Source organism: Grammomys surdaster, unplaced genomic scaffold (assembly GCF_004785775.1).
Source record: "Grammomys surdaster isolate TR1022 unplaced genomic scaffold, NIH_TR_1.0 126313, whole genome shotgun sequence".
NCBI classification, from domain to species: Eukaryota; Metazoa; Chordata; class Mammalia; order Rodentia; family Muridae; genus Grammomys; species Grammomys surdaster.
The window spans coordinates 7,667,972-7,677,514 of record NW_021621113.1 but is presented as its reverse complement, the minus strand read 5'-3'; positions in this window follow the sequence as shown (position 1 = coordinate 7,677,514).

Sequence of the window (9,543 nt, the reverse complement as noted above, 5' to 3'; positions counted from 1 at the left end):
GGAAGGAGACAAGGAAACCAGAGCAGGGGATTTGGAACCAGAATGGGTTTGAGGGGGAAACAGATGGAGGCCAGCAAGGGAACTTTGAGCTACAGGAAAAAGAGAGCACAGACAATGGATGGAAATGACCTAAGGAATCCCAGAGGGGGGTCGTTTGGACTTGGGCCTCAGGCCTCAAAGCCTGTAGGCCCACTGCTTACATCCACAGACCTGGGGTGACAGGAAATGGCTGGTGAATCCCTGCAGTCTGGGCAGAGGACTTCTGGAACCACCAAGTTCTGGCCTGAAGTGCCTGTAAAAAAATAAAGATAGATAGATAGACCAGGGAGGGACTGTGGTCCAGGATCCATCATCCATTCTTCCCACATCCCCTCTCTCTGTATGAGTCTAGGCAACCCCTCTCCTCTAGGGTCTGGGTTCTAGCAGGGGACAACCAGACCCGCAATTGAAACAAAGAGCCAATGTCCTTTTTTTTTGTAACCTATTTTTAATGATGGTTCTTTAATTAGATTTATTTATTTATATTATGTATATGAGTACACTGTGGCTGTCTTCAGACACACCAGAGAAGAGAGCATCGGATCTCATTACAGATGGTTGTGAGCTGTGCCCTTCCTCCAGCCTTGAGCAGGCCCGAGACCTTGTTTACCACAAGAGACCAGATAATAGGACCTAGGTGGAACTAGCCACCTTGGCTGCATATCAATAGACACCTAGGTGGAGTTAGTTCATTATCAGCTACTTAAACACAGTACAAATTTGGAAAAGTGTTTCCAGGCAACAATCATTCCAATTCCAGGTGCACAATAAAGTTTAAGGTGTGACCACTGAAAAACTCCTTTGCAAGGTACGCGTGACCAAGAGGATGGGTCTCAGATCTTAAGGGCCTCCTGATCTGATGTGGTCTCTGACAGAGATAGCAGAGAGGTCAGCCGGCCATAAAGTTATCTCTCCTCAGAGTGGATTCTATTGACCGAGAGCCAAAGATAAAGGCCTAGGGAGGGAGAGTCTGAGATAGACTTTCTGGGGGGTATGGGTGAGGTCTGCCTCTACGGACAGCACAGGTGACTAGGTCATTAACTAGAAGCCTTCTGGGCAGAAAACTAGTATTCATTTCCTCTTTTGAGGAGACACCCTTTCATGACTAACATTCCTGGTTTCCCTAGTGATTTGTGGGCGCAAGGACCTTTGCGCCCCCGACAATCCAGGAGTATAAAGGGGCTGGATCTTGTCACCCAGGCAAGTGATCATCTCTGTGTGACCCCTGCTGTGCTGAGTGGCAGGGTATAGAAGGCACCCTGCCCTCAACGGGAGCTCACTCGTGTCACACACACAGGGGTGCAGGAGCTGGGAGCAGGTACTGGAGCTTGGTATTGGTACTGGAGCTAAGTATAGCAGTTGACTGCTAGAGCCAGGAGGCGCGGAAGAGCAGAGTGGGGGGGGGGACAGGGAGGGGAGGGGCAGCGATCCGGATGTAAAATGAATAAACAAATTAATGCAGAAAAAAAAATCAAGTAATATTGGAAACACACGCACACAGAGTGAGAGAGAGAAAGAGAGAGAAAGAGAGAGAGAGGGAGAGAGAGAGAAGGAGAGAGAGAGAATAGAGAATACTTAGGACATTTACAAGCTAGCTTTTAAACTTTTAGCAACTTGAAACTAGTCATGGCAACGGGATGGGTGCCACGGGAACCATCGAGCACTGTGGAAGCTGAAGACCCCGGGGAGGGGGGGAGCTACAGAGTCTGGCAAGGTTAAATGATTGGCTCAAACTTCAGAATCACAGGGTTAGAATGTCACAAATTCCAAGCCAAATTTCCTTTTAAAAGCCATTCATGAGCCAGGTGTGATAGCACACTTTTATCCCAGCACTCAGGAGGCAGAGGAAGGCAGATCTCTGAATTCGAGGCCAGTCTGGTCTACAGAGTGAGTTCCAGGACAGCCAGGGCTACACAGAGAAACTGTCCCCCCACTCCAAAGCCCAAAACAAACAAACAGACAAACCCCAAAACAACAACAAACCTACTACCTTCCACTAATACCAAAGCCAACCCCATAACAGCATTTTGGTTTTGGTTTTGGTTTTTTCCGCTTTGCTACAACCTGCCTACCTGTTCCCACCTGCGTACTTGGTGAATGTCTTGATTAATGACGTCCTTTGTTTTGCAACTAATACACTCTCATGTAATGGCTCCCACAGAGGATATTATCCTGGGCCATAGTCACTCACATTTGGCTCAAAATAAACTCTCAGTCCCTTTAAGGGGAGAGCTGTACTTTGGGCCAGCACTCCATGCCTGCGTGGTATGTGTTTTTCTTCCAGAGAGGGGTTGTCAGTGCTATCCATGAGAGTGCACCAGCCACTAACATTACCATACCACCAGGAAGCAGCTGGAAACCGCAGAGCAGACTGCACACCCCATTCAAACCATGTGCTTCCTAGGAAACCTCCAGGTAAGTCAGACCCGCCAAGGAGCCCCTACCCTCTATCTAGCAGAGATCCTGAAGAAAGAGAATGGCCCAGCCCTATGACATGATATGGACACCTGTGGACACGCCTCAGGTCTCTCCTGGGGCCATTCACGCCATCTCTTGACACATTGTACAGGTGAGGCCAGTGAATCTTAGCAGGCCAGCCACCGGCCAGCCACAGCTGTGATAAACACTGTGCTGACCCCAGAGCTCAAGCTTGGCGTCCCCCTCCATGGGTCACATTGCCTGAGGGTACATGGAGGTTGAAGCAGGTAACACTGAGGAGGCAGGGGCAGGGACAGCACTGGGAAAGGCTTCCCAGGGGTGATGACTGTTCGATCAAGCCTTGAAGGAAGAATAGTTTTGTTTGCCAGTTGAAGGGCAGTTGGAGAAGGCTCTGCAGGTAGGAGAAATAGAACAGGAGGACTGAGAAAACACAGAAAGTGGGGGTAGGGTGGGGTGGGGGCGGGCAGTGCAGAGCCACTCAGTTACAGCTTGTGCAGTCAGGAACCAAAAGAGAAAAAGATTATGGGATTGGAATGAGAAGTTTCTAGAAAACCAGGCTAAAAGACTTGGTATTTAAACTCTCAGGTCCAGTCCGCAGCCCCTAAGAAAGCCACTCTGATAATAAATTCACTTAGAACATTGTCAGGGTACAAGGAGAGGTTCTGTTAGTGAGGTGGTTGCCACGCAAGCGTGAGGTCCTGAGTTCAATCCCCAGTACCATATAAAGAGCCAGGCATGGCAGTTCTTACCTGTCATTCCAGTGCTGGGATAGAAGCTGGAACTTTCTGGAGCTCCCTGGCCAGTCAGTCTAGCCAGATCAGTGAACTCCAGGCTCAGGAAGAGAGTCTTTCTCAAAAACTAAGGTGGAGGGGCTGGAGAGATGGCTCAGTGGTTAAGAGCACTGGCTGCTCTTCCAGAGGTTCTGAGTTCAATTCCCAGCAACCACATGGTGGCTCACAACCATCTGTAATGGGATCTGATGCCTTCTTCTGGTGTGTCTGAAGACAGCTGCAATGTACTCGTATATATAAAATAAATAAATCATTAAAAAAAAAAAACTAACGTAGAGGCCTGAAGAGATGGCCTCTTGGAATAAGGGCACTTGCAGCCAAGCCCAAAGATCTGAGTTCAAACCCCGGGACCACAGGAAGGGAGGAGAGAACCAACTCCTCCATACACACACCTATCTCCGCACATAAAAAAAAATACACGAATAAAAAATTTTTAATAACATTTTTAAGAAATTGATCAGCTGGGCAGTGGTGGCGCACGTCTTTAATCCCAGCACTTGGGAGACAGAGGCAGGCGGATTTCTGAGTTCGAGGGCAGCCTGGTCTACAGAGTGAGTTCCAGGACAGCCAGGGCTACACAGAGAAACCCTGTCTCGAGAAACAAAACAAACAAACAAACAAAAAAAGAAATTGATGAAGACCCCTGACATGAACCGTGTGAACACACAAACACAAAAAAGTTGACTTTTTTTTTTGGTGGCCATTTTCACTGGAACTTGAATGTGTAGTTCTTGAGCACAGCACTGTGCTGCAGGGGCCTGGGGACTTTGCAATGTGGAAAGTTCCTAGAAATCAAGCTATAGTTGAGGTAGAGAGCAAGCAAGGGCGGGGAGACCCTTCATCCTGCGGTGGCCGGCCAGCCATCTGTGGAGAAGGCGTGGTCTGCGGAGAAGGCGTGGTCTGCGGAGAAGGCGTGGTTTGTGGGAGGTTTCTAGCTGGGCTTGGTGGCGCACACCTTTTGTACTAGTACTAGTAAGGCAGAGGCAGGAGGATCTCTGCGAGTTCAAGGCTAGCCTGGTCTGCATAGAGACTTCCAGGACAACCAGTGTTACATAAAAAGACCCACTTTCAAAACAACCCCCCAAAGAATAAAAATAAAAAAATAAAAATAAAAGAAAAAGAAAAAAGCAAAGAAAGAATGTTTCTAATTATAGCTGGATTTTCTTTTTAACCTTTATTGTCTGTGCACTGGTGTTTTGTCTGTATTTACGTCTATACAAGAAGGAAGGATTTTGGAGTTACAGACACTTGTGAGCTGCCATGTGGATGTTGGAATTTGAACCTGGGTCCTCTGGGTTCAAATTCCAGCCCCATAGATGGATTTTTTTAAAAAAAATACAAGGAAAATTAATTGGGGGGAAGACCCCCAGCCTAATGTTTTTATTGAGATTTGATATACATCAAATCCTCCCTCACCTGCTCCCAGGTCCTCCCCCTCCCCCCTCTGCAGGTGCTGCCCTGGCTCGATTCTCAGACCTACAAGGCTCTTCCTGATCAGAGTTGCGTGCTTAGAACAGCTTCGTCAGCCTAAGCGAAGAGCATGCTCAGAGGAGGCAGGTGGCCTGCCCAAGGTTGCACAGCTGGTGACAGCTGGTGAAGGAGGGGGCTGAGCCCCAAAGCCTTGCTGAGCCTCTAGAGGCCTGAACCTTGCTTTTCTCTTCCTCTTTGTACAAGGTCAAGAGCCCTGCAGATGGCAATGGCTAGTGTGTGTGGTGGGGGTATGGTGGAGGTGGTGTGTGTGTGGTATGTATGTGTGTGGTGTGTGTGTGTGGTGGTGTGTGTGGTGTGTGTGGTGTATGTGGTGTGTGGTGTGTGTGTGTGGTGGTGTGTGTGGTGTGTGGTGTGTGTGGGTGGGGTGTGTGTGTTGTGTTGTGTGGGGTGTGTGTGTGTGTGTGGTGTGTGGGTAGGTGTTGGAGCCAATTTAAGACAAACTGGGAACTGCTTGCAAGGGGGTGGCAGAGACAGGCAGTCTCCCATCTCCTGACACCAGCCAGTACTTAGAGGCCACCAGGGAGGGCCAGAGAAGGAGGGCAGAAAGAGGCAGGGGACTCATCAGTGGCTGGCAATTACACAGTGCTTTGTCATTCTTAATTAGCTCAGTGGCTCTGCAGCCAGCGATCTCCCAGGGCTGTCTTCCCTGGGCTGGGAGGATGCAGCTGCAGTTCACTGGTGACAGCAAGTGGGCAGGGCTGCTCAGGAGTGCCTCTCCAGATCCCCCAGACCCTGCCTTTCCTCCAGGGGCAGAGAGCACCCATCTATAAGATACATCAGAGACTAGAAAAACAGGAAGCATGACCTTGGCTGGGTTGTGGGCACTTCAAGATGCTCCCCAGGTGCTCCCCAGGTGCTCCCCAGCGGCTCCACAGAACCCTGGGAGCACGAGGTCTACTGGAGACCTACCTGTTCAACTGTTGTTGGGAACTGCCCACAGGCTCAATGTCACTACAAACTTAAGATGACCACGTCGCTGTTGGCTGGGCACCTGCTTCATGCCAGGCACTGGCTGATCACTCACGATGCACGAACCCCGAAAGCCTCTCAAAGCCCTTAAAGGTGGCCACGAGCCCACTGTATAGACAGGAAAACTGGGGCTTCAATTAGATTAGAAGGCACATATATAAATGGAGACTTTGGTTGCAGAAACCAGGCATGTAGAACTCCAAGGTCTGTGCATATGTGTGTGTGTGCAAGTATATGTAAATGTGTATGTGTACAAATGTGTGTCTGTGTATACATGTGTGCATGTGTTAGGGTAAGAAAAGTGGTATAAACAGAGAAACCCTGTCTCGAAAAACCAAAAAAAGAAAGAAAGAAAGAAAAAAAGAAAGAGAAAGAAAGAGAGAGAAAGAAAGAAAGAAAAGTGGCATAAGTAGCTGAAGTCTGGGTATTGAAGAGGCCACTTAGATTCTGTCACATGGTTGAGGAAGCCAAGAAAGGCTGGAACTTTCTAGAAAAGAAAGCATTGTAAGCAGGGAGGGTGGGCCAGATGAACAGGTTAGCAGGCAGGTTAAAGGTCAGAACTGTGTAAGGACAGGTTCCTTTTGGACGGCTGGCTAACCCTTCACTCAGATCCCCTTGGGGAGGCTGGTCTCCACCCAAGCAGCAGAACTCTGATAGCTGAGGTGAGGCCAGCCTGCTCAAGGTTCAGGCTAGTTCCTGTCTCCAGAGCATTCCCTTCCCCAGAGCCACAAGAGCCCTCTGTTTCATCTTCATCACTCATGGGGCAACGAGAATGGATTTAGTGTGCACACGGGTAGCACATAGACAGCTAACATAGACAGACAGGGCACAATAGGAATACGCCGCAGCCAACACCATGAGGTACAATCCCCACTTCCTCTGTCCCTGTGTGTGGCTTAGAAACAGCCAACATGTTCCTCACAGATCTGTGAGATACCAGCACCTTCAGGTCCAAGAGCAAGTGCAGGTGACTCCTGCCTCCTGAGTACCCACCTCAGGTGCTGCCCTCCGTGGGCTCTGCAAAGGCAGAGGGGCCTTTGTAACTCACACCATGCACCAGAGCAGTTTCCAAGACACACTTTCCTTCTGGAGAGCCCGTCTTCTAAAACTGCCTGTCAATGGATTCTGGGGAGACATAAATATCTGACCAACCACTCATGGCACCAGTTAGATGCTTTCGAGGAAACTGAGGCCCAAAGTATTTAAATAGTTTGTTTTTGTTTTTGTTTTTTTTTTGGCCGAAGGTCAACATCATGCCAGTCTCTTCCAGGCTAACTTGCTCTGTTCAGGTGACAGAGGAACCATAGGAGGAGGCTGACTCAGGGAAGCAAGAAGATTAAAGTTTTTATATTTTACTTATTCATTTTCCTGGGGGGCAGTAGGTGCAGAGTACTGTGTAGGTGTGGCGGTCAGAGGACAACTTTGAAAAGTGGATTCTTCTGCTTTGTGGGTTCTAGGGATTGGGCAGGGCTCTGGCTTCTCACTCAGGCTTCTAGCTCAGTCTCTATACAGAGAGGCTAATGGCCCAGCCAGCTTGACTTCTGCTCTCTCACCGGGGCCCTGGAGAAAACTCAAGAGGAGAAAAGAAACCGTTTGACTAAAACCAGAAGCTGTCTATCCCTGCTGGGATCACCTGCTTCCCACGTCACAGATTTTTATTTTGTCATTGCTAAGGGACTCTCAGTCATTGCAGAAGTGTTCGTAAAATTAGATCAGATAAGAGAAAAATTAAAAATAAAGCAAACAGGAGGGTGGGGTATGGTAGTGCATGCCTTTAAACCCAGTACTTAGGAAGCAGAGGCAGGTGGATCTCTATGAGTTCGAAGCCAGCCTAGTCTACATAGTGAGTTCAAGGACAGCCAGTAGTACATAGTGAGACTGTACCTCAAAAAATATAAATTAAAGCAAAACATCTCCCCTCTCAAAGCCCTAGAGGTCTGGGGATATATCTAGTAAGATGCTTGCCCTTGCATGTGTGAGAGACTCCATGGTCAATTCATGGTGCCACACACACTTGGCATGAGTGGCATGTCCCTGTAAATTGTAGCACTCGGAGGCAGGAAGATCAAGGTCGTCTTCGTTGGGCTACACAGTGAATCAGAAGCTTTCAAACAGAGCAAACCACCTTAAAGCCTTGTCTTGAATTCCGAGTATGGTTCCCAGTCCCTGTCCTGTAGTTTTAAGCATTCCAGTAGTGCATGTGGGATGCTAGAGCCCTGGCTGCTAGTCCTAGCCTGCTGTGTGACCTTGGGCAAGCTCCTGCTCCTCTCTGGGCCTTTGCCTCCTCACCTGTGAAATGAGGCTTTGGGCACAGCGACTCGGTGGCGGCTCCTTGCAGCTCTGACCTTCTGTCTCTACTTCTCTTTCTGTGCGCAGCAGAAGGGCCCCCAGCAGTCTGCCCCTCTGCAGGTGATACATGCCTGACAACTCCCAGCAAGTCACCTCCGGAAGGACACGAAGCTGCTAAACAGTCTTTTCTGCCCACACACAGTTCCCAGGCAGGTCTGATTACCGGGTCCATATGTCTCCCCGGCCAGCCAGACACCACCGCTGCTGCTCATGGCCCTGGTGACTGTTTTCCCTCCAGGCTCCAAAAATCTCTCTGCTGGTCTATGTTCTAGCTGACCCTGGACAAGAAAGCTGGGGGGGGGGTGTTCAGCTGTCATCTCTCTACTCACTTCCAGAGCCTTCTGAGTGGACAGATGACCAACAACCTGGTATGGTAGCAACCTGGAGAGGTCGGGAGAAGGAAAGAGCAGGCCTCCCCGCTGACAGCCCTCCAACTCCGTACCGTAGTGTCCTTGAGGTCATGCCCTCTGATGCATGGGGGATAACGGAGAACAGGATTATAACATTCCAAGTTGAAAGCTGTGGGAACCCATGGGGAGAAATCTAACCCAGAGAGAGTGATCCAGGAGAGCTTCCTGGAAGAAGTGGGTGGCTTTTTGAGGGCAGGATTTATCTTCCTTAACCCCAGCCACACAGGATAAGCCCAATGGAAAAGGTCTTATTGCTTCCTTTACAGATGAAGCTTATAATGGCCAGACCACGCCCCCCACCCCACCAGGACAACTGGGCTCCCACTGGGGCATCAGTCTCTGACTCTCAGGGAACCGCAGGTGTGTTTCCTGCTGTAAAGGAGGCTGTGGCTGGCTGTACTGTCCACTCAAGCTGAGCTCTTGGAACAGACAGGAGGTTTAGAAAGAGTGGAATGTGAGCCAGGCGTCCCTGTGCAGCCAGAGCACACAGCATGTCTGTCTCCCAGCCAGGGTAGATCTGCTGGCTTCTAAAACTACCCAGAGCCCCCAGCTGCGTGGCTGAAGCAAAGCTTCTGGAAGCCAGGTAGCGAGCACCAGTCTCCTTTGGGCACAGGCTGAACCAAGGGTCAATTTTTTTTTTTTTTTTTTTTTTAGAATTCTTTGTCATTTGGGTTTTTTGAGGCAAAGTTTTACTCTATACCCCAGGATGCCTTGGAACTTGCAGGAATCCTCCTGCTTCAGCTCCCTAAGCGCTGTGATTACCAGTCTGAGCCTTCGCTCCTGGCTCTAGAGTTAAATTAGCAGTTTCCTGGAGCAGGAGCAGGTGTGCTGTCTCAGAAGCAGGCTGGAGCAGGGTTACACACAGAGCGCCTGCCCAGGCAGGTCGGTGGGTGTACTACAGATAGGATCACGCTTCATTTGACAGATATCATGACTCAGAGCAGGGAAGGACAGTCTGGGTCACACAGCAAGCCTGAGTCTGAGTCTCAAGCAGTAGCTCCGTTAAGGCTGCCATGACCCTGAGACTTTGAGGACAGCTAAGTAAGCTGCTAAGG